Source organism: Coregonus clupeaformis, unplaced genomic scaffold, assembly GCF_020615455.1.
Source record: "Coregonus clupeaformis isolate EN_2021a unplaced genomic scaffold, ASM2061545v1 scaf0328, whole genome shotgun sequence".
Classification (NCBI taxonomy): domain Eukaryota; kingdom Metazoa; phylum Chordata; class Actinopteri; order Salmoniformes; family Salmonidae; genus Coregonus; species Coregonus clupeaformis.
Window position 1 is genome coordinate 165,247 of NW_025533783.1, and position 23,708 is coordinate 188,954.

Genomic DNA, 23,708 nt, shown 5'->3' on the forward strand with positions numbered 1-23,708 from the left:
CATCTATTTCCCTCCCCTTGAATAAACCTCGGAAATGGTCAGTTGTCACCCTGACCATCTCCTCTGGCTCTCTGACTATCCTACCATTTTCTTCCCTAACCCCATTCATTACCTTCCTACTCTGTCTACTCCTAACTGACTTAAAGAACATAGCGGAACAAGTCTCATTGTGTTCTAGAAAGCCATTATGCGCACGCTCCAGGAAAGCTCGAGCCTTCCGCTCCTGCAGCTCCCTGAGCTGCGCCTTCAGGGCTGCTGATCTCTCCCAGTCAATCGACCCGCCGAGGTTGCCTGCCTCGTACTCGAGTTCGAGCAACCTTTGGATACGATCCACCTCCCTCCTTTCCTCCCTTTTTTTCCTCTTACAATATCCTATTATAAAGGCCCTAATCCTTACCTTAACTAAATCCCACCACTCTAACACCCCCTCACACATGGACCGGAGGCCTTCCATCCTCCGAAAGAAAATGCAAAAGGCGTCAACGAAAACTTGCTCCTCCAACACATCCCGATCTAATTTCCAGTACCCCCTACCGAAGAGGCAGACTGGCGACCCCACCTGCAGGAGCACCCCGTCGTGATCCGAAAAGAAAACAGGCAACAGCCGCCCAGACAACTGACCCAAAGACCTGGATATAAAAATGTAGTCAAGCCTCCGCGCAACCCCCCGGGAGTTGCGCCACGTGGGACCAGCCATTGTCGGAGTAGTGTGCAGGCCACCATCAACCAAACCATGGCAAGCCATTAGCCCGGTGATGGCACCTGCACTGCTGTCCCCCCCTACCCCTAAATATATATTAAAATCCCCTCCTATCACCAAGTGCCTATTTGTAACACACAGGGGCGCCAGACAGTCCACCATCTCCCTCCTGTCTGCCGCCACCTGTGGCCCATACACCCCCACTAACCTATACCTACTATCCCTAAAAGTAACATCCACCCCCAAAACCCTGCCCTGTATCACAACAAAAGTATCCTCTATTTTCACCTCCCTATTCCCAAACAAAATCCCCACCCCTGTTGAATGAACCCCACCTATACCCCAAACTGACTCCCCCTTATCCCACTCCCTCCTAAACCTTTCAACATCCCCTCCATCCCTCAGGTGAACCTCCTGTAAAAAACAAACATCAAAACCCACCCCTTCCAAAAAACTAAAAACTGCCCTCCTCTTAACAAAATCCCTCAACCCCCTTATATTTAAACTGAAAATATTAACAGAAAGATCCATTATAAAATAAACCTCACATCAACAAAACGGAAACCAACAAAAACAAAAACAGGAGACTCACCCGATGCTCCCCTGCTCCATCTCATCCGGCAGGGACGTCTTCTCCTCTCCTGACGTCCCCCCGTCCTCCTCCATCTCTCCAACCCAGGATGCAGGCATAGTGTTAAGCCTTGTAAAGCCCTGCATCCTGGGTTCCCCCTCAACACCCTCCAATCCTCCCTCCCTGTAGGCTGCTGGGCTAATAGTAGGGGACCCCCCCCACCCCAAACAGGAGTTGAGATCCCCCCTCAGCCAACCAGGCCTGAACCAACCCTTGGGAGTCACCCTCCACCAAACGTTGAGGGACTGAGGAAACCAACGAGGACAAGGGCGTTCTTCCCTCCCCCATCCCTCGCTTGGCCAACCCCTCCCCCACCCCCACTCCCCTCCCCCTCACAGCCTGTCGAGCCCCCCCTCCTCTTCCCTTTCTTCTTCTTTGGTGTTGGAGGCAACGGGGAGACACCACCCCCCTTCTCCGCTATCTCCTCCACCATCCCCCTCATCTCTTCAACTAAGGCACTCGACATGCTGTCCATCACGCTGTCCCCCCACTCCTTCACTCCTTCTCCCTTCTCCGCTCCTTCTTCTGGTCCCGTCTCAGCTTCTCCTTCCATTCCCGTCACCGTTTCCTCCTCCTCCTCCTCCTCCTCTCTCTCCACTGACCCAGCCTCCTTCTTCTCCGCTCCTTCACCTCCTTCCGCCTCCTTCCCCTCCTCTCCTCCTGTTCCAGCCTTCTCTTCTCCTCGCCCCTCTCCTCTCGCAGCCTCCTTCCTCCCGTCCTCTTCCTGTGCATTCTTTTCCCCCGTGCCATTACTGTCTTCCGCTCCCTTTCTTTCTCTTCTCCCTCCATCCCCCGCTCCCCCTCCAGCTGCGGACGCATACGACCTCTTACGAGTCGGGCAATCACGCCACAGGTGTGCTACCGAGCCACACCCGTGGCAAGCCTTGGGCTCGTCACAATCCTTGGCCTCGTGCTCTCCCGACCCACAGAACCTGCACTTTCTGGTGTTGCACGAGGCCAGGATATGGCCGTAGACCATACACCGCCTGCAGAACGGGGGCTGACGGGCATAAAACAATGTCCCCCTGTCAGCCCCCAGGGAGAACATTGCCGGAGGATGGAGGTAGCCACCCAAACCCTTCGGGTCCTCCCTGAGAAGCACCTGGAACCCTCTCCTCCCGTTCCAGAATCCCAGGGAGTCCCTGAGGTGCCTCACTGAGGAGACGTTGTCAACATATCTCCCCAGAAAGGCCCTCACCTCCTCATCCTTTACATGTGGATTGTACATAGTCACGGTGACCACCCTGAAATTGTTCCTTGCCAGGCTGGTCACCTCGTAATGGCACAGGGGTCTTGCGCCTTTCCCTTCCCTCACCTTCTTCATAACGCCCTCATGCTTCTCCTCCAAGTGGAACGTTACATCATAAGCGTTCTCCAATGGGTTCCCTTGAAGGCAAAGAACATCTTTTACCTGTAGCTTCAGGCACCCCATCAGGATATTTCTCCCAAACGTCTCTCTTCCCCACGGCTCCATCTCCTTGTCCGTCCAGGTAAACCTCACCGTGTTGGCCAGTCCCATCCCTGGTATTGGCTTCTGCTGCTCCATTTCTTCCCAAAAAAGCTCCCTTAACAAAAGAAGCCAATGAAAAATGAAACTCGAAAAAATCCGGTTCCCACCAATCCAAAAAGTTAAGCACCCTCCTCCCTCCTGCCTTTCTTCGACCTCCTGACTCAGCGGGCTTTGGGGCACCTCGGTACCAAGCTTGATCTGAGCCAAAAGGCCGAGAAGCGATAACCCACAAATTGAACCCTGCACCCGCCGGGCACCCGGGGGTCTCGGGAGACCTCAGCGGTTTGGCTAAAGTGTGCTCCACCCATCGCCACCCCTCCACGTTTCCATGGCGACAGGCAAGTGTTTTTTTTCTCCAAAAAAGTCGCTAATGCGAGTGTAATGCGTCCAGTGCTAAGTTAGGAGCCAGTCTAGTGACTACTTTGACTGGAAAAATACGCCGGTCAGCCAGCACGAACTCAAATGCCTGAGCAAAAAGTCTGCGCGGCAGGCAGGCAGGCAGGCAGACGCCGTCTCTGTTGATTTCTCTTGAAACAAGATATCGGGCTCTGCCAGAAGCAAAGCCCCTCCAAAAATACGTTGAACTCGTAAGTGTTCCTCTCCACGGAAGTCTTTAGTAAAAGGCGAAAGGCTTGTGCGTAATGAAGAGAAACCAGAGTCATATGGAAGTCAGAGGTCGGGGCCCGAGACGCACTCTGTTTACTCAAGGCTGGGTTCTCGCGGGTTGTCCCCGAACCCACTCGCCAAGTTTTCGGGGGCTGTGGGGAAAAAGTCACAGACAAACACACAAACAGACACAGACCCACTATCCTGGTGAAGTATTTGTTCTTTTTTTGGTGAAAAGACAGACAGACAGACAGACAGACAGACAGACACTATCCTGGTGAATGCCAAACCAAATACATTTTTTTTTTTTTAGAAAAATGGAGGGAAAACGCTGGACCGCACGAAAAGCGCTTCGCCCTTCTTTCAGTTTGGATTTTTTTTTTTTTTTTTTTTTCCTCTCTTCTTCTGCTGGCTGTTTTACCTACCTCCGTGTAGTTGTTTTCATTGACAATGGGAGGAAAGTGTTGCACCGTTCCCGGAGGTACTGCAATACCGGGTCGATGCGTGGAGCGGACGGAGCAAGCCCCATTTCCAACTCCCTGTTCGAAAAATCCATTTAATATGTAGTCCCCCAATGGGGGACGTATCAGATATTAAACTGATAAGAACAGATTTTTTCTTTTGGAAAAGTTTTTATTGTACATTTCCTTTAAAACAGCTCACATTTGCAATTCATTCACACACATAAAAACGGCATAAAGTGCATAAAAACCAGCATTATATTACAATTACATTTTTAAAAGGTACATGTTTATTTAAAACAATAAAACAATCCTATATAAAAGTACCAATTCTTGTAAAAGCCGATTAGTAAAAGCCATTTAAAATGTGTGTACATGATTTAACAAAGTAAAAACAATTTTAAGACATAAAAAGAAAAGCCTGTCAAAAAGTCACTTTGTTAAAAAAGCTGTCTTCGGTCCTTTGTACAAAAACAGGGTGAGTCCTTATCAAAAAAGCCTCCTCCTGCTCTTCCTGAATCGACTTCGTACCCGTCCGTCGGGGCCCAGAGGAGACTCCTCCCCTAGGCGCATCGCCCTAGGCACCGCAGCGCTGTCAGGCCGTGGCCGCCGGGACCTTAGGTGTTGTGGGGGACCCTTCGCCTGGGGTCGAGGCCCCTGTCGTTCCGTAGCACCCCAGGGCTTCCGTGGCTACCAAAGCCACTGCCTGGGGGTGGTCTCTACCTGTTTCCCCACCAGCAGGTTGCGGGAGGACCACAGTGCATCTTTCAGACACGTGAGGGTGGGCCAGAGTTGTGTGAAGGCCTTTGGTTGAATAGGCCTTCGGCCCACCCCATACAGCACGAGCTGGGGCGTTAGGTCCTCCCCTGCTGGCAGGCGTGGGGAGATCAGGGGGCCTGCTTCCTTCCACAGGTCCCGTGCGGCTCTGCACTCCCAGAGCAAGTGCCTCACCGACTCTTCTTGGCCGCAGCCTGGTCGGGGGCAAGCGGATGTCCTCGCCATGCCCCGGGAGTGCATAACGGCCCTGACCGGGAGGATCTCGTGGGCGACCATCCAGGACAGGTCACGGTGCCGATTCAGCAGAGCAGGATGGGCCACGTTGCGCCAAACCGTTGAGGGCTCGCCTATAGCAAGCCCGCGCACTGGACACACCGGTTCCCGTTCCTGCACAAGATAGAGAAGAGAGCGGTGTTTAGTTAAAACTGTGACAGGCTCTTTTTCCAGTTTAAAATGTCTTAAAAACGTTCTGAGCTGTACGTAGTGTGTGGGGAGCAGGAAAGAGACTGGGGCTCGCAGGTCGACTGGGATCAGCCTCAGAGACCTGAGGTAAGATCCCAGCCAGAACCGTGCGAGGGCCTGGGTCTTGTTGCTGACCGGGGAGGTGGCAAGAGTAAGATGTAACGCTGTGTAGCGGCTGCCCAGGAACAAGTAGAGGTCAGGCAAGCCTTTCCCCCCCTTGAACCTGGGCCTCTTTACCACCTCCCTCCTCAGCCTCTCCCACTTGCTTCCCCACAGAAAATAAAATAACATCCGGTCCAGAGCTAAAAGAGTTGTTCGTGGGGGGATAAAAACAGAACTGATTAATAAAAGGACAGGTAAAATCACAGCCTTGATGATTAAAACCTTGCCCTCAAAAGTCAGTTGTCTCAGTCCCCAAAACCCTAGTCTCTGTCTAACTGTCCCTAACATCCCGGTCCAATTACCACTACCTCCTCCCTCCCTGTCAAATTTAACCCCTAGAACCCTAATGTCCGTCATTCTAACAGTCAGTGGTAGTCTGGTCAAGTCTGAGTCTGCCCACGGTCCGAAAAATTGGGCCTCTGTCTTGGTTCTGTTCAGTCTCGCCCCAGAGGCTCGTCCGTACCAGTCAGTCCTGTCCAAAGTCCTGTCGACGGATAAAAGGTCAGTGCATAAAATGTTGACGTCGTCCATGTAAAAAACGCACTTGGCGGTCATCCCCCCACTCCCCGGGATACCCACCCCACTGATCCGTTGGTCCCTTCTCAAGACCTGTGCCAGTGGTTCTATGCAGGCCACAAACAGGAGGGGAGATAATGGACATCCCTGACGGACGCCGCAGTGTACTCCCACTGCTCTTGACAAATGCCCATTTACAAGGATTCTGCTGGTGATGTCCCCATACAGCAATCCCACCCACGCTAGAAAGCTTTCAGGGAATCCCATTTTTTACAGTACCTTGAAGAGGTACTGGTGCGAGACCCGATCAAAAGCTTTCTCAAAGTCTAAATTTAGGACTATAAGCCGCATGTTTCTGTCTCTCGCATAACAGATGGCATCTCTGATCAGTACTAGGCTGTCCGTGATCTTCCTTCCCGGAATGGCACAGGCTTGATCCGGGTGGATCACCTCCCCTAAAACAGAAGACATTCTGAGTGTTAAAACCTTGGTAAAAAGTTTATAGTCAAAGTTTAAAAGGGTGATCGGTCTCCAGTTTTTAAGGTCAGTCCTGTCGTTTTTCTTATGTAAAAGAGTCACTATCCCTGTTCTAAAACTGTCAGGTAGTCTGTCAAGATGTTCAAAGTCAGTAAAAACAGTCAGAAGTTCGTCGGCTAAAACATCCCAAAAGGTCAGATAAAACTCCAAAGGGAGGCCGTCCTCCCCCGGTGATTTACCCCTCTTAAAATGTCTCAGTCCTTCGTCGAGTTCGGTCATTGTCAGGTCTTTTGTTAGGTCGTTCGTGTTTGGTATAGTCCTGTCGATGTATGTTAAAACCTCCTCCATTGTTTCCTCACACACATCTTTAAAACCGAACAAATCCCCATAAAAACCCTCAACTACTTTTTTAATACCTTCTGTGTCTGTTTTTAAAACCCCATCTTTATCTTTTAACCCCGTCATAACCCTACCCTTACTAACTATCTTTTTAAAAAAGTACCTAGTGCACTTCTCCCCCTCTTCTAACTCCCTTTCCTTACTTCTTAAAATAACCCCCTTACTCTTTTGTTCTGCTAAAAATGCCATTTCTTTCTTTACTTCTTTGATTTCTTGGTTAAAATCAAAGCCCTGTTGGTGTAGGTTAAAATACCGTTCCAGTCGTTTCTGCAGTCCCACCATGCGTCTATCTTTCTCTCTACTTTTTTTCTTTCCTATCTCTCTAAAGAAGGTCCTCGTCTTACCCTTCACCATTTCCCACCACTGTGCTCGTGTGTCAAAGAAGTCCTGTAGCGTCTGCCACTGGCTGAACTGCTCCCTGTACTGGCTAACTACTCTATCATCTTCTAAAAGGGAGCAGTTCAGTTTCCAGGGCCCTCTTCCTACAGTCACACCCGAAGTTAGTGAGAGGGTGCACGTCAGCATCACGTGATCTGAGAAGAAAGCAGGGGTTATTCTAGCATCAGTTGGCGGGCAGTCGCGGGTAAACAGATAGTCAATGCGAGAGGCTCTGGTGCCGTCACCACTGGTCCAGGTGAAGCCCTCCTCTCTTGGATGCAGGGTTTTAAAACAGTCCGTTAGTTTAAAATCCCTGCACAACCCTTGAAATAAAACACTAGACCTATCTACCTTAAAATCTTCTCCCGCCCCTCTCCTGTCTGCTCTACTTAAAACACAGTTAAAATCCCCACCCACCACTAGAGGATCCCTCCCCAGCATGTGGGACTGCAGGTCTTCTAAAAGTGTACAACGGTCGTGTTTGTTATTAAAACCATACACATTTAGCACGTTAAAATCCCTCCCCATAAAAGTACAGTTGGCTAAAAGAGCACGTCCCCCAACCACCACTGTGCTCCCCTTCACCACCACCTGTGGGGTCTTGATTAAAATGGCAACACCATCATTTTTATTAAAATTGGATCCACTCCAAATGGAGGGCCCATGCTGCCACTTCTCCTCCCATTTCCTGTAAGAGGTTAAAAAGGGTAGACCACACTCCTGTAATAAAAACACATCTGAATTAAAACTTTCTAAAAAGGATAAAACAGATTGTGCTCTTAAATCCGTCTTGATACTCCTTACATTTATGGTGGTGATGTTAAAAGCCATAAAAGAGGTTAGTAAACAGTGCTAAAAGGAAAGAAGGCATTAAAACAGTTTAAAAGGGGTTATTTATTAGAAACTTTCTCTCTCTCCCTGCGGGGTAAGGGGGGGTGGCAGGGAGAGGAGGTAAAAACAGGGTTTAAAATTGATTCTTGGTTGGGGGAGTTTGATGGGAAGACCCTGGACTCATCCTCCCCCTGGGAGCTCTCCCACTCCAACTTTCCCTTCTTCTCCTCGCCCTGTTCGGGGTCGGAGAGCTCCTCAGCGTTTCTCTTCCGTAGGGGAAGGTGTTCGCCCAGGGTCTCTCCCACCTCTCCTGCACTCTCCCCACTTGACAGTGTCGTTTCCGACACTGTCATCATACTGTCAGACCCACTTGGGGAGCTCTCACTCTCAGTCTCTCCAGAGCCGTCTTTCTCGGCCCTTTCTCCTTCAGGGGTCACATCAGTCTGGGGCGGGGGGGTTGGGGTGGGGAGGGTTTTTGCCTCCACTCCCACTTCTCCCACCACCGCACCTTCCGCGCACTCCACCTTCTCTACCACTTCCTCCACTACTGCCACCACTTCCTCAACAACCGCCACCACCTCCTCCACTACCGCCACCACCACCTCCTCCACTACCGCCACCACCACCTCCTCCGCTACCGCCACCACCACCTCCTCTACCACCTCCTCCACTACCGCTACCTTGGCAACTGCCGCTTCCTTCTTCTGGCGCTCGGAAGCCCGGTCCGCAGCCGCCGCCTCCATCCTGCCAGCCCTGACCTTATTGGCCCAGGAGGAGGGGCAGCTGCGGATGAGGTGAGTTAAGTGTTTTTCTTCCCTTATTTATTTCTTGCTTTTCCTTGTGTTAGTTTGTTGTTGTTGTTGTTGTTGTGTGTTTGTGTTTACTCTTTATTAAAAAAAAAAAATCTATAAAAAAATATCTGTTCTGTGTTTGCTCGTTGTTGTTTCTTTTGTTATTTTTATATTTGTTATTTTTTGTTCTTTGTGCTTCCCCACCCTCTTGTAGCCCTAGTTTCCCTTTAGTTTTACCCCCTTGTTTTCTGTTTGTGTTTGCTAGCCTGGTTGGCTTGCTGGCTGGCTGGCCGGCCTCTCTAGCTTTTAGCTTGGCTGGCCTGCTAGCCTCCTCGCCCCTTAGGCTTAGCAGGCATTGTTTGTTCCTTTCTGTTCGTCTTGTACCCCCCCCTGTAACCCATCCATACCCCCTCAAATTGTATTTCCATCCCCTGAACTTTCCCTTGTCTTGGTTTTTGTTTGTTGACTTTTGTGTTCACTTGGGGGGCCATTTGTTGGCTGGCCGGCCTGCTAGCTGGTTAGCTTAGTCTGGCCTGCTGGTGAGGCCTGCTAGCCTTCCTCGCCCCTCAATTTGGCTTGTCTTGTGAGTATTTGTTTGTTTTTTCCGTGTCCTGTCACCCCATCCATATTATTTCCCTCGTTTTATACCCATTTTTTTCCCTCTTGTTTGTTTTGTCATCTGGGAGGTTTAGCATCCGGCCTGCTAGCTTGTTAGCTTAGCCTGACTTGCTAGCACGGCCTGCTAGCCTCCTAGCCCTTGTACATTGTTTGTTTGGTGTGTTTTTTGTATTATATTTCCCATCCTTCCCTCGTGTCCCTCTTGTTTGCTTGTTTGTTTGTTTGGTCAACTGGGAGGTTTTAGCACCCGGCCTGCTAGCTTAGTCTGACTTGCTAGTGCGGCCTGCTAGCCTCCCAGCCCCCTGTAAATTTGTTTGTTTGGTGTGTTTTTTATTATTATATTTCCCATCCTCCCCTCATGTCCTTTTGTGTTTAGTTTAAACCCCTTCCCCCCACAGTCTTTACCTAGCACAGCACCCAACTAAACTTATCAACAATAGGGAGTTTGTTTTGTGTCCCGGGAATTGGTAGGCCCTGTTAGCTTAGCATAGCTGGGCCTGCCAGCCTCCCCCACTATTTTATTGTGTCTTTTTTTTATCACTGGTGTTGGGTTAAAGGGAGTGGGCCTCCATCATGTCAGCAGCACAGGCTGGCATGCGGAGGCACCACGCCGTGCGCCTCCTGTTAAAGGAGAAGGGAGGAAAAACCATGGAGTTATCCCGGTTGGATTTCTCCAGGAAATTCCTCCAAAAGGAACTTCGTTTCATACCTGCGCAGGTGAACTGCATCCTAACCCTCCCATATGGGAAGGGTTTTGATGTCAGTTTCGCCGGCGCCAGCTTCTTGAGGGAGTTCTGGGGGAAACTCCAGAACTCCCAGAACAAGCAGGGATCCCTCGCAGCAATGTTTGAGGTGATCAAGCTGACGGACAACAGCATGAAAACTGTTATTGTCCGTATGTACAACGAGACGGTACAGCCGGAGGACGTTGCAGTATGGTTGGGAAGGTTCTGCAACGTGAAGGGGCCCCTGACCCAGGTGAAGGATCCCGATGGGATCTGGACAGGGGCCTGGAGGGTTACTGTCCAGCAAAGGGAGGATCCCGGGGGCTATGGTGGGTTGAAAGCCATCCCATCCACCATAGTCCTCGGAGAGAACAGGGGCCATGTTCACTACCAGGACCAGCCAAAAATGTGCCGTAAGTGTGGTGAACATGGCCACCTAGCAGACGCCTGTGAAAAGGTGGTCTGTATGAAGTGCCGGGAGGTGGGCCATCGCTACGAGGAGTGCACGAACGGAAGGTCGTGCAACCTCTGTGGCGAGCGGTCCCACCTCATCCGCAGCTGCCCCTCCTCCTGGGCCAATAAGGTCAGGGCTGGCAGGATGGAGGCGGCGGTTGCGGACCGGGCTTCCGAGCGCCAGAAGAAGGAAGCGGCAGTTGCCAAGGTAGCGGAGGAGGTGGTGGAGGAGGTGGTGGCGGTAGTGGAGGAGGTGGTGGTGGCGGTAGTGGAGGAGGTAGTGGAGGAAGTGGTGGCAGTAGTGGAGGAAGTGGTAGAGAAGGTGGAGTGCGCGGAAGGTGCGGTGGTGGGAGAAGTGGGAGTGGAGGCAAAAACCCTCCCCACCCCAACCCCCCCGCCCCAGACTGAAGCGACCTCTGAAGGAGAAAGGGCCGAGAAAGACGGCTCTGGAGAAATGGTGAGTGAGAGCTCCCCAAGTGGGTCTGACAGTATGATGACCGTGTCGGAAACGACACTGTCAAGTGGGGAGAGTGTAGGAGAGGTGGGAGAGACCCTGGGCGAACACCTTCCCCTACGGAAGAGAAACGCTGAGGAGCTCTCCGACCCCGAACAGGGCGAGGAGAAGAAGGGCAAGTTGGAGTGGGAGAGCTCCCAGGGGGAGGATGAGTCCAGGGTCTTCCCATCAAACTCTCCAAACCAAGAATCGTTTTTAAACCCTGTTTTTACCTCCTCTCCCTGCCATCCCCCCTTACCCCGCAGGGAGAGAGAGAAAGTTTCTAAAAAATAACCCCTTTTAAACTGTTTTAATGCCTTCTTTCTTCTTTAGCACTGTTTTTACTAACCTCTTTTATGGCTTTTAACATCACCACTATAAATGTCAGGAGCGTAAAAACCGATTTAAGAGCACAATCTGTTTTATCCTTTTTAGAAAGTTTTAATTCAGATGTGTTTTTATTGCAGGAGTGTGGTCTACCCTTTTTAACCTCTTACAGCAAATGGGAGGAGAAGTGGCAGCACGGGCCCTCCATTTGGAGTGGTTCCAATTTTAATAAAAACGACGGTGTTGCTATTTTATTCAAGACCCCACAGGTGGTGGTGAAGGGGAGCACAGTGGTGGTTGGGGGACGTGCTCTTTTAGCCAAATGTACTTTTATGGGGAGGGATTTTAACGTGCTAAATGTATATGGTTTTAACAACAAACATGACCGGTGCGCCCTTTTAGAAGACCTGCAGTCCCACATGCTGGGGAGGGATCCTCTAGTGGTGGGTGGGGATTTTAACTGTGTTTTAAGTAGAGCAGACAGGAGAGGAGCGGGAGAAGATTTTAAAGTAGATAGGTCAAGTGTTTTATTGCAAGGGTTGTGCAGGGATTTTAAACTAACGGACTGTTTTAAAACCCTGCATCCAAGAGAGGAGGGCTTCACCTGGACCAGTGGTGACGGCACCAGAGCCTCTCGCATTGACTATCTGTTTACCCGCGACTGCCCGCCAACTGATGCTAGAATAACCCCTGCTTTCTTCTCAGACCACGTAATGCTGACGTGCACCCTCTCACTAACTTCGGGTGTGACTGTAGGAAGAGGGCCCTGGAAACTGAACTGCTCCCTTTTAGAAGATGATAGAGTAGTTAGCCAGTACAGGGAGCAGTTCAGCCAGTGGCAGACGCTACAGGACTTTTTTGATACACGAGCACAGTGGTGGGAAATGGTGAAGGGTAAGACGAGGACCTTCTTTAGAGAGATAGGAAAGAAAAAAAGCAAAGAGAAAGATAGACGCATGTTGGGACTGCAGAAGCGACTGGAACGGTATTTTAATTTTTTGGGATGTTTTAGCCGACGAACTTCTGACTGTTTTTACTGACTTTGAACATTTTGACAGACTACCTGACAGTTTTAGAACAGGGAGTGACTCTTTTACATAAGAAAAACGACAGGACTGACCTTAAAAACTGGAGACCGATCACCCTTTTAAACTTTGACTATAATCTTTTTACCAAGGTTTTAACACTCAGAATGTCTTCTGTTTTAGGGGAGGTGATCCACCCGGATCAAGCCTGTGCCATTCCGGGAAGGAAGATCACGGACAGCCTAGTACTGATCAGAGATGCCATCTGTTATGCGAGAGACAGAAACTTGCGGCTTATAGTCCTAAATTTAGACTTTGAGAAAGCTTTTGATCGGGTCTCACACCAGTACCTCTTCAAGGTACTGCAAAAAATGGGATTCCCTGAAAGCTTTCTAGCGTGGGTGGGATTGCTGTATGGGGACATCACCAGCAGAATCCTTGTAAATGGGCATTTGTCAAGAGCAGTGGGAGTACACTGCGGCGTCCGTCAGGGATGTCCATTATCTCCCCTCCTGTTTGTGGCCTGCATAGAACCACTGGCACAGGTCTTGAGAAGGGACCAACGGATCAGTGGGGTGGGTATCCCGGGGAGTGGGGGGATGACCGCCAAGTGCGTTTTTTACATGGACGACGTCAACATTTTATGCACTGACCTTTTATCCGTCGACAGGATTTTGGACAGGACTGACTGGTACGGACGAGCCTCTGGGGCGAGACTGAACAGAGACAAGACGGAGGCCCAATTTTTCGGACCGTGGGCAGACTCAGACTTGACAGGACTACCACTGACAGTCAGAATTACGGAATTTAGGGTTCTAGGGGTTAAATTTGACAGGGAGGGAGGAGGTAGTGTCGTAGTAAATATATTTGTTATAGTCAATATGGAATATGATATGTTGAGTAAAATGTTGTGCTAAGATCTATTTAGGTCAGGAGCTGGTTATAAGTTCTGTTCCTATCCAATAACAATGGACAAAAGGGTCCTATCTTGTCAGCAGGTGGCCAAGGACAACACCCACGCCATAGGCCTCTCAGTTCTTCCAACTCACGAGTTCTTGCTCTGACGACACACACACACACACACACACACATCATCACTGATAACACACACACACACACACACACACATCATCACTGTTAAACACACACACACACACACACACACAAAATCCCCTCCTTTAGGCTGAACATTTGAAGACAGAGAACCCGACTCAGAGCCAATGCAACAGTGACACTAGCCTGGAGGGGACCTCGCCCAACTCATCAGGACCAATCAGAAGATCAGAACTACTAGATTCAACCTACTTCATTTATTGCATAAAATGTCTGCACACAATGTTTCGGGGCTCTCTTCAGATAACTCCCTACGAGTTTGACGAACGAGTCCGTGCACGCTATTCCAGATATCTTTACCTCTGAATAAACTGCCTTATATTATACCATTATCCACCCTGTCCAAAGTCTCTACTTGGTCTCAGTTCTCCAGTAAACTTGTGATCATCAACAAAATTGGTAGCAGAGGATGGTTTTCTAACTCTGAAATTCGGTCCATAGAAAGTTGATAGAGAAAGGAGACAAGTAAGAGACGGATCAGAAAGGACGGGTGACCTGTCCGCAGGAGCAGCCGGGAATCCAGCTCGCCTCAGGAAACTGATCTAAATGGCCGACAATACAAAGGTAAGCAGAACCTGTTAAAACAAAATCTGCATATTGTATTATAGGATAAACCAAAATTAAGATCAGTAGTACTGAGCGTGAGTATGGATTACTGTTAAATTTATAACATATCTATTATGACTCAAAAGGCACATATGTAAAGATAACTGAAATCTTAAGGTTTTTACTGTTGAAATGTGACTCTCTAGAGAGGAGTCTAGTTACAGTGGTTCACAAGAGAAGGACCGACTTTTATTTTCTGTTGAATTGTGACTCTCTAGGTGAGGAGTCTAGTTACAGAGGTTGTGGTTCACAAGAGAAGGACCCTTTTATTTTTACTGTTGAATTGTGACTCTAGGTGAGGAGTCTAGTTACAGAGGTTGTGGTTCACAAGAGAAGGACCCTTTTATTTTTTACTGTTGAAATGTGACTCTCTAGAGAGGAGTCTAGTTACAGTGGTTCACAAGAGAAGGACCGACTTTTATTTTCTGTTGAATTGTGACTCTCTAGTGAGGAGTCTATTTACAGAGGTTTTGGTTCACAAGAGATGGACCCTTTTATTTGATCCACAAGAGAAGGATCTGGTGGCTTGATAAAAAGATTCAGATAGTCGGGTTGAGTTAATTCCGTGAGAATCCAAGTCCAGAAAAGGTTCTCCCGACTAGACGCCAGTTGAATGGTTAAAACGACTGGGAGTCTTGGTTGAGGAGAATCAATAAAATAAAATAAAAATACAAGTTCAGATAGTCGGGCAATGGTTGACTTGGCACTCAACTAGATGTACTGTGAAGAACTCAAACTGAATCCATGTGTTGATGTTGATATGTAATGCAAAATGTAAATGTTGAAATGTTAACCTGAATGTTGTGTAAGATTGGCCGTTTCATGAGACTAACTAGTTGATAACTTTTAAGAGGACCACCGAGTCCTATTCGGCCTGTTGTGCAGCCGCTACGCTGAAAGCTGACTTGTACTTTTTCCCTCTTGTGGTGTTGGTATTTCCCTAATTCCTAAAATTAAATTGATAATTATTTTAGGAGCGCTCGAGTTTGTTAATATATTGTTCCAAAAGGGCGATTCTGATACCTTTTGGGAAAATATATAATAACTCGAATAACTGAAAAACAATAATAACTTTTGCAAATAATTCCCAAAATTAAATTGATAATTATTTTAGGAGCGCTCGGGTTTGTTAATATATTGTTCCAAAAGGGCGATTCTGATACCTTTTGGGAAAATATATAATAACTCGAATAACTGAAAAACAATAATACCTTTTGCAAAATAATTCCTAATAATAAATTATTGGAAATTCTTTGTGTACGAGGGTGGGGCACCTGAGATAAGTCGGTGTTGGCACCAAGAATACATTGCTGACCTCGGCCAGTGACGGGCTAAGTACACCAAGATAGTCGGACCTTACCCGAAATTCTATATACATATATATATATATATATATATATACTGAAATAGCCATGGCCGTCACTACTATCCCTGATAGTTGTGAGTTTCCACAGTTAAAAGGTCCTATTTTAGATAGGTTGTGTGGTAGGTGTGTTTTGATGTATGAGTGGATAAGATTTGACCCATCATTAGGTGGGGGAGAATCACCGAAATTGACCAGAGGTACTAAATTCCCGGAGATGCCAGCTATCTCTGTAATTTCACATTTAAAACGTTCCATTTTAATGGTTGTGTGAAAGGTGCAGTTAACCTGAGACAAAAATCTCTAAGGGATCCAGTTGCTTCTGTGACTTCACATAATGAAGGTGCCTAAATAAGGCTGTGTGAAGGGTGGTAGTCGAACTGAGACTATGTTTTAGGACGCTCTGGTAATCTAAATTCATTAGTTGCTTCTGTGACTTCACATGTAAAATTGGTCCTTACATAAGGACGTGTGAAGGGTGGCAGTCGAACTGAGAATGTGTTCTAGGACGCTTTGATAGCCTGAATACATTAAGCATTGTAATTCCAATTGGCTTTTTGGGTTGTGTGTTTTTATGTATTATAACGCGTTAATGGGTGATGGGAAGTTATAGTGAAACTTATGAAACTGAATACCAATCTGTAGAATTGAGGGAATTGACGGAATTTTCTGCAGCACTCTCTTCTCAGGTGCGGAAGGCCCAAGAGGGGGAGCTGTCGGGAAACACGCCACCACTGAAGGTAAAAGTGGGAGACTGGGTGAGGGTGAAAGTCCACAAAAGAAAGTGGCTGGAACCCAGGTGGACTGGACCGTACGAAGTGAAGGAGGTTACTTCACACTCAGTCCAGGTCAGAGGTAAATCAGGAGCACCCTGGCACCATCTAACACATTGCACTCCAGCCCCCACTCCTTCCAGACTATTGTCTGAAGTAAGAGCTGATTTGAGCAGCGAGAACCAATCCTGACAACACAATGAAGAAACCCTTATGGGAACAACAATCTCACTCAGGGTGAAGAAGAACTTTTTCCCCCTGGGAGAGATTGGGAGTGTCTGAATGTTTGTATGTATGTTTTCTGATAGGAATTGGACTCCTGCTGGGCACTCCTTATGAGGTGTTGTTGTGTGAAGCTATTTTGAATTACTTGTTAAATTGACTTGTAATATAGAAAAGGTGGCTAAGGGATTTTTAACAGTACCAACCGGGGGGCAAATCCTCACAAGAGGTCCCAGAATTTACTGGGGACGAGAAATGCTTGATGTAATTAAAATGGAATCCAGAGATAGAAGAAATCTCCATTATATAACCAGGTGGAGGGAGAGGTATGGTTTTGAGGGACGTCTGGACGCAGATAAACTCGAATCCATGCTTAAACAGATACATAAGGTGTGTAAAGGAGAAATAAGCAGTGAGAGAGAGAGAGAGAGTAGGAGGGGGCCAGTACCCACTGATAGCCTTACCTAATCTATTGGCGGGGAATGAAAGGGGCCCCAGCAACCTTAGATGTATACAGTAATAATAATAATATGCCATTTAGCAGACAGGCCATGAACACAGAGGACGTGGCTTTAATTGGGGTTTTCAAATAGAAAACAACACACCTAGTATGATGTTAATAAAGTCTTGTTGTTTCAATTTTGGAGGGTTTTCAGCAGGTCAAGGGTTATAGGTCTTAGAGGTGCACACAGTGAATTTTATGGAGTTTTTTAGGTTTTGGCTGAGTTTGGGGTATACAGTGGGGAAAAAAAGTATTTAGTCAGCCACCAATTGTGCAAGTTCTCCCACTTAAAAAGACGAGAGAGGCCTGTAATTTTCATCATAGGTACACGTCAACTATGACAGACAAAATGAGAAAAAAAAATCCAGAAAATCACATTGTAGGATTTTTAATGAATTTATTGGCATATGATGGTGGAAAATAAGTATTTGGTCAATAACAAAAGTTTCTCAATACTTTGTTATATACCCTTTGTTGGCAATGACACAGGTCAAACGTTTTCTGTAAGTCTTCACAAGGTTTTCACACACTGTTGCTGGTATTTTGGCCCATTCCTCCATGCAGATCTCCTCTAGAGCAGTGATGTTTTGGGGCTGTCGCTGGGCAACACAGACTTTCAACTCCCTCCAAAGATTTTCTATGGGGTTGAGATCTGGAGACTGGCTAGGCCACTCCAGGACCTTGAAATGCTTCTTACGAAGCCACTCCTTCGTTGCCCGGGCGGTGTGTTTGGGATCATTGTCATGCTGAAAGACCCAGCCACGTTTCATCTTCAATGCCCTTGCTGATGGAAGGAGGGTTTCACTCAAAATCTCACGATACATGGCCCCATTCATTCTTTCCTTTACACGGATCAGTCGTCCTGGTCCCTTTGCAGAAAAACAGCCCCAAAGCATGATGTTTCCAACCCCATGCTTCACAGTAGGTATGGTGTTCTTTGGATGCAACTCAGCATTCTTTGTCCTCCAAACATGACAAGTTGAGTTTTTACCAAAAAGTTATATTTTGGTTTCATCTGACCATATGACATTCTCCCAATCCTCTTCTGGATCATCCAAATGCACTTCAGACGGGCCTGGACATGTACTGGCTTAAGCAGGGGGGACACGTCTCGCACTGCAGGATTTGAGTCCCTGGCGGCGTAGTGTGTTACTGATGGTAGGCTTTGTTACTTTGGTCCCAGCTCTCTGCAGGTCATTCACTAGGTCCCCCCGTGTGGTTCTGGGATTTTTGCTCACCGTTCTTGTGATCATTTTGACCCCACGGGGGTGAGATCTTGCGTGGAGCCCCCAGATCGAGGGAGATTATCAGTGGTCTTGTATGTCTTCCATTTCCTAATAATTGCTCCCACAGTTGATTTCTTCAAACCAAGCTGCTTACCTATTGCAGATTCAGTCTTCCCAGCCTGGTGCAGGTCTACAATTTTGTTTCTGGTGTCCTTTGACAGCTCTTTGGTCTTGGCCATAGTGGAGTTTGGAGTGTGACTGTTTGAGGTTGTGGACAGGTGTCTTTTATACTGATAACAAGTTCAAACAAGTGCCATTAATACAGGTAACGAGTGGAGGACAGAGGAGCCTCTTAAAGAAGAAGTTACAGGCCTGTGAGAGCCAGAAATCTTGCTTGTTTGTAGGTGACCAAATACTTATTTTCCACCATAATTTGCAAATAAATTCATTAAAAATTCTACAATGTGATTTTCTGGAAAAAGAAATCTCAATTTGTCTGTCATAGTTGATGTGTACCTATGATGAAAATTACAGGCCTCTCTCATCTTTTTAAGTGGGAGAACTTGCACAATTGGTGGCTGACTAAATACTTTTTTCCCCCACTGTATATGATTTCTTATGAGAATGAATGTCATGAGGACTTAATGAACACTTGGGATAACTAACATTTATGAAATATTTAGAATAATGGTAATGTTTAGTATACTATGGGATTAAACAGTTCGTTAAATGATTTCAATGGCCTCTGAACTCTGTTTTAACATTCTGGTGTTATTTTAATCATCCACACTAGTAAATTCTAAAGGCATGAGAGGAGGACTTTAAGATAGTTTATTTTACTAAGTTGAGGGTAATTTATAGTACTGTGAAAATTGTGAAGAAGATTATAATTTGGTAATAATATATTTGATTTGAACCATAAAATAACAGAAGAGAGAGTGGAGGAATGGCAATTGGATAATGAAATACCAATATTAACTAAAGTGATTGTTTAGGTAGGTGGTAATATTGACACATGGCCAAATCATGTGTCAAAAAGGGGGATGGTTGGATTAAATATTAAATATATACGAAGGAGAGGACAAAATACTTAAAAAAATAAAATAATAAAACATGTATGATAGTTTATTAACCACACCTGTATGTCAGAAGTTTTGTGCCCCACAGGTGAACTAAAGGAGAAGGTGACCCACTCTATCTAACCAGGAGACTGAATCAGGCCTGGCGGGAAGGGCCCTACCAAGTACTGCCTTTGCCAGCAGAATAGCTGAGAGATCCATCTGGGTGCATGTCACACACTGTGAAAAGGCAAAACCAGCTACACCTGACGAACAAACACAGAGTTAGGAGAAAGATCCGATTACCACTAGGGCTCGGGGGTTGGCTCCTTAACGAAGATTCCCTTACCCTGTCTGATCATCCCTGTGTGAGTTCGATAGAAGGTAAAGCAATGGGTTGGCCTCTGGCATCTGACATGTTCTCAGGGCAAGGGTGGGGATTCACAGGTCTCCCGACGGTAGGTAGCTGTCTGATTGTGGGGGCCATATTCCTAACACACACGGACCCTCCTGTTTCAGCCAGAAGTGGTAGTTAACCTAACACAAGTTGAAAAGGCATAGGAGACAGCTAGACGTAGGGAAAGGGGAAATTCTAGAGTAAACCTCTCTGAGGGAGGTAGTGAGACCGGGGCTGTGGTAAAGATAGTGCAAAACTATAGACCTGGAGGAAGTAGTACAGGTGGAAACGGGGTATAGAAATCTTAACCTGTGGTTGGAATGGATTCAGTATACGGCAAAAACTATGTCTAAAGAGGACTGTTTTGCCTGTGGGACAGCCAAACCAGGGTTAACAACTACTCCGTTCCCCTTGACAGGCTTTAACTCTCTGTCAGGTTTATCCTCCATGCAAGCCACCCTGGGAATGTGGTGAAAGAGTCTTATGGTAACTTGCACTATCTGTTTCCCCCGATAACAAAGTCATCCCGACCTGGGTTGCCTCAGTTTGAAGTCACAGGGGATTCTAAATTGTTTTTCTAGTCTAATCTCTCCTCTTTGTTGCAGCCAGAGGATTTTAGGAGCCAAAAACCAGACCCGTGCTGACATCTGATGGATGTGTGGTGATAACTGATTGTGAACTCACCTACATACGCAAACAATCAAACGTGTCAGAGACTGGTGAGTTGTCACATAGAAAGTAGGACCTCCTCCCGGAATCCTTTGATGAAAGGATATATATTGATGGGATCCACAATCAGATCGCAGCTGGGTTTTGAATCAAGTATTTTCTGGTGGTCAACAATTAATAAAAATGTAGATTGGATAAATTATACTTAATATAACCAGCAACATATTTATAAACCACACTCGTGATGCAATAAAGGGATTAGCTGAGCAGACAGCGGCAACTAGCTTAATGACATGGCAGAATAGAATAGCTTTAGATATGCTTTTGGCTGAGCGGGACGGGGTTTGTGTTCTGTTTGGATATATGTGCTGTACTTTCATCTCCAATAATATAGCACCGGACGGGCCCGTGACCAAAGCGCTTGAGTGACCATCACCACGCTGGCGAACGAACTGGTTGAGAACTCTGGTATTGATAGCTCCATAAACGGTTGGTTTGATAACATATTTGGTAAATGGAAAACTATTGTTGTGACTATTCTGGGTGAAGTTATGGCCTCTATGGGTATACTTGTTCTTTGTGGATGTTGCCTTATTTCCTGGCTGAGTGACTGGTTTGGTGAGTACTCTTCTATGGTGGTTACTGGATTTCTGACCCTAGTAATTGTGTTTTTGCTGTTAATGTGTTGTGCTGCTTGCATCGTCCCCTGTCTCAGGAGGTCAGTGGTAGGAGTGGTGCAGGCGTCAGGTATGATGCTGTTGTTACCGGCCCAGGATGATGCAGGTGACTCTGCTACTGACTCTGAGACCAAGCTGGATGATCCATGTTTTGCCTAGTAAAATACATACACGCATTTATTTTCAGTTCTTGCTCATTTATTACCTTATGTTTTTACTAACCACTGTGATTGTTTATTCTTCCTGATGTGAAGGTAAAGGATTCCTGGGTGGCTGGTAGCCAACTCAGTACATGTTAGGTGTAGGGGAGGAATAGAGGGTTAAAATTATTTTTTTATTTTTTATTAACATTAAATGTTGTGATTTAATTTCCATATCCTGTTATTCTTAAGGGTGATTATACTCTGTTTAGAGTGACACCATAAAATTGTTGGGTTTTATTTTTAATTGGATCTGTATGTGATGAATAGCTTGGAAGGAATGCATTAAGGAGGAGCACTGTACTGATATGGATTGTTTCACATAACAGGCTGATAAGAACACTCTCTCTTTGTTGTCTGTGAAACTGTCCTTGAACATGGGTACATGGAGTACAGTGGAATGGTGTCTTTTGGGTGCTGACTGTTGTACCATTAATAAAAACGTCGATAGAATTAACTACATACATTAATGTCCAGAAATTAGAAAACTGGACTCAACAAGGTTTTGAGGCGGTTCATGGACAACTAGCTGCAACTTCATTAATGGCTTTTCAGAATAGAATTGCTGTTGATATGTTACTTGCTGAAAGAGGGGGTGTGTGTGCCATGTTCGGGGAACAATGTTGTACTTTTATTCCTAATAATACTGCTGCAGATGGAAGTTTGACAATTGCTCTAGAAGGTTTGAGGACTCTTAATGGTAAAATGAAAGACCACTCAGGGGTGGATACTTCAATGTGGGACTCTTGGATGGATGCGTTTGGTAAATATAAAACGCTTGTTTCTTCTATACTTGTATCCATCTCTGTTTTTGCTGCAATTCTAGTGCTTTGTGGATGCTGTTGCATTCCATGCATACGGACGCTGACAACCAGGATTATAACCACCGCTATTGATCCAAATCCTGCAGATAATGGTCAGATGTTTCCTTTGCTTGCTATTGACGATGCTGACCAAGGATATCTGGATGATGAATAGCATTTAAGCTTTTTGTCACGTCTCTTGTGAGACGTGAAGAGGGGGAATGTAAAACTTTATCTTCTGATAAAGTTTTCCCTATTTTGCAAATTGCACTATTAGCTTGTGTCACGTCTCTTGTGAGACGTGAAGAGGGGGAATCAAAACTTTATCTTCTGATAAAGTTTTCCCTATTTTGCCAATTACACTGTTAGCTTGTGTCACGTCTCAAGTTTTCCTTCTTTACTGTTACTTGGTCACGTCTCTGGGGAGACGTGAAGAGGGGGATTTGTCGTAGTAAATATATTTGTTATAGTCAATATGGAATATGATATGTTGAGTAAAATGTTGTGCCAAGATCTATTTAGGTCAGGAGCTGGTTATAAGTTATGTTCCTATCCAATAACAATGGACAAAAGGGTCCTATCTTGTCAGCAGGTGGCCAAGGACAACACCCACGCCATAGGCCTCTCAGTTCTTCCAACTCACGAGTTCTTGCTCTGAGGACACACACACACACATCATCACTGTTAAACACACACACACACACAAAATCCCTTCCTTTAGGCTGAACATTTGAAGACAGAGAACCCGACTCAGAGCCAATGCAACAGTGACACTAGCCTGGAGGGGACCTCGCCAAACTCATCAGGACCAATCAGAAGATCAGAACTACTAGATTCAACCTACTTCATTTATTGCATAAAATGTCTGCACACAATGTTTCGGGGCTCTCTTCAGATAACTCCCTACGAGTTTGACGAACGAGTCCGTGCACGCTATTCCAGATATCTTTACCTCTGAATAAACTGCCTTATATTATACCATTATCCACCCTGTCCAAAGTCTCTACTTGGTCTCAGTTCTCCAGTAAACTTGTGATCATCAACAGTAGTGGTAATTGGACCGGGATGTTAGGGCCAGTAAGACAGAGACTGGGTTTTTGGGGACTAAGACGACTGACTTTTGAGGGAAAGGTTTTAATCATCAAGGCTGTGATTTTACCTGTCCTTTTATTGATCAGTTCTGTTTTTATCCCCCCAAGATCAACTCTTTTAGCTCTGGACCGGATGCTCTTTTATTTTCTGTGGGGAAGCAAGTGGGAGAGGCTGAGGAGGGAGGTGGTAAAGAGGCCCAGGTTCAAGGGGGGGAAAGGCTTGCCTGACCTCTACTTGTTCCTGGGCAGCCGCTACACAGCGTTACATCTTACTCTTGCCACCTCCCCGGTCAGCAACAAGACCCAGGCCCTCGCACGGTTCTGGCTGGGATCTTACCTCAGGTCTCTGAGGCTGATCCCAGTCGACCTGCGAGCCCCAGTCTCTTTCCTGCTCCCCACACACTACGTACAGCTCAGAACGTTTTTAAGACATTTTAAACTGGAAAAAGAGCCTGTCACAGTTTTAACTAAACACCGCTCTCTTCTCTCTCTTGTGCAGGAACGGGAACCGGTGTGTCCAGTGCGCGGGCTTGCTATAGGCGAGCCCTCAACGGTTTGGCGCAACGTGGCCCATCCTGCTCTGCTGAATCGGCACCGTGACCTGTCCTGGATGGTCGCCCACGAGATCCTCCCGGTCAGGGCCGTTATGCACTCCCGGGGCATGGC

General features: G+C 46.8%; 1 non-coding gene and 1 pseudogene across 1 annotated transcript; both read right to left on the minus strand.

Moving 5' to 3' along the window:
* Positions 1-3,385: 3,385 nt before the first annotated feature.
* LOC121564253 lies at positions 3,386-3,502 on the minus strand. The gene has a single exon (XR_006000111.2). It is a non-coding gene; the product is annotated as a U5 spliceosomal RNA (small nuclear RNA).
* A 404-nt stretch (positions 3,503-3,906) lies between these two features.
* LOC121564256 lies at positions 3,907-4,081 on the minus strand (annotated as a pseudogene).
* Positions 4,082-23,708: the final 19,627 nt, after the last annotated feature.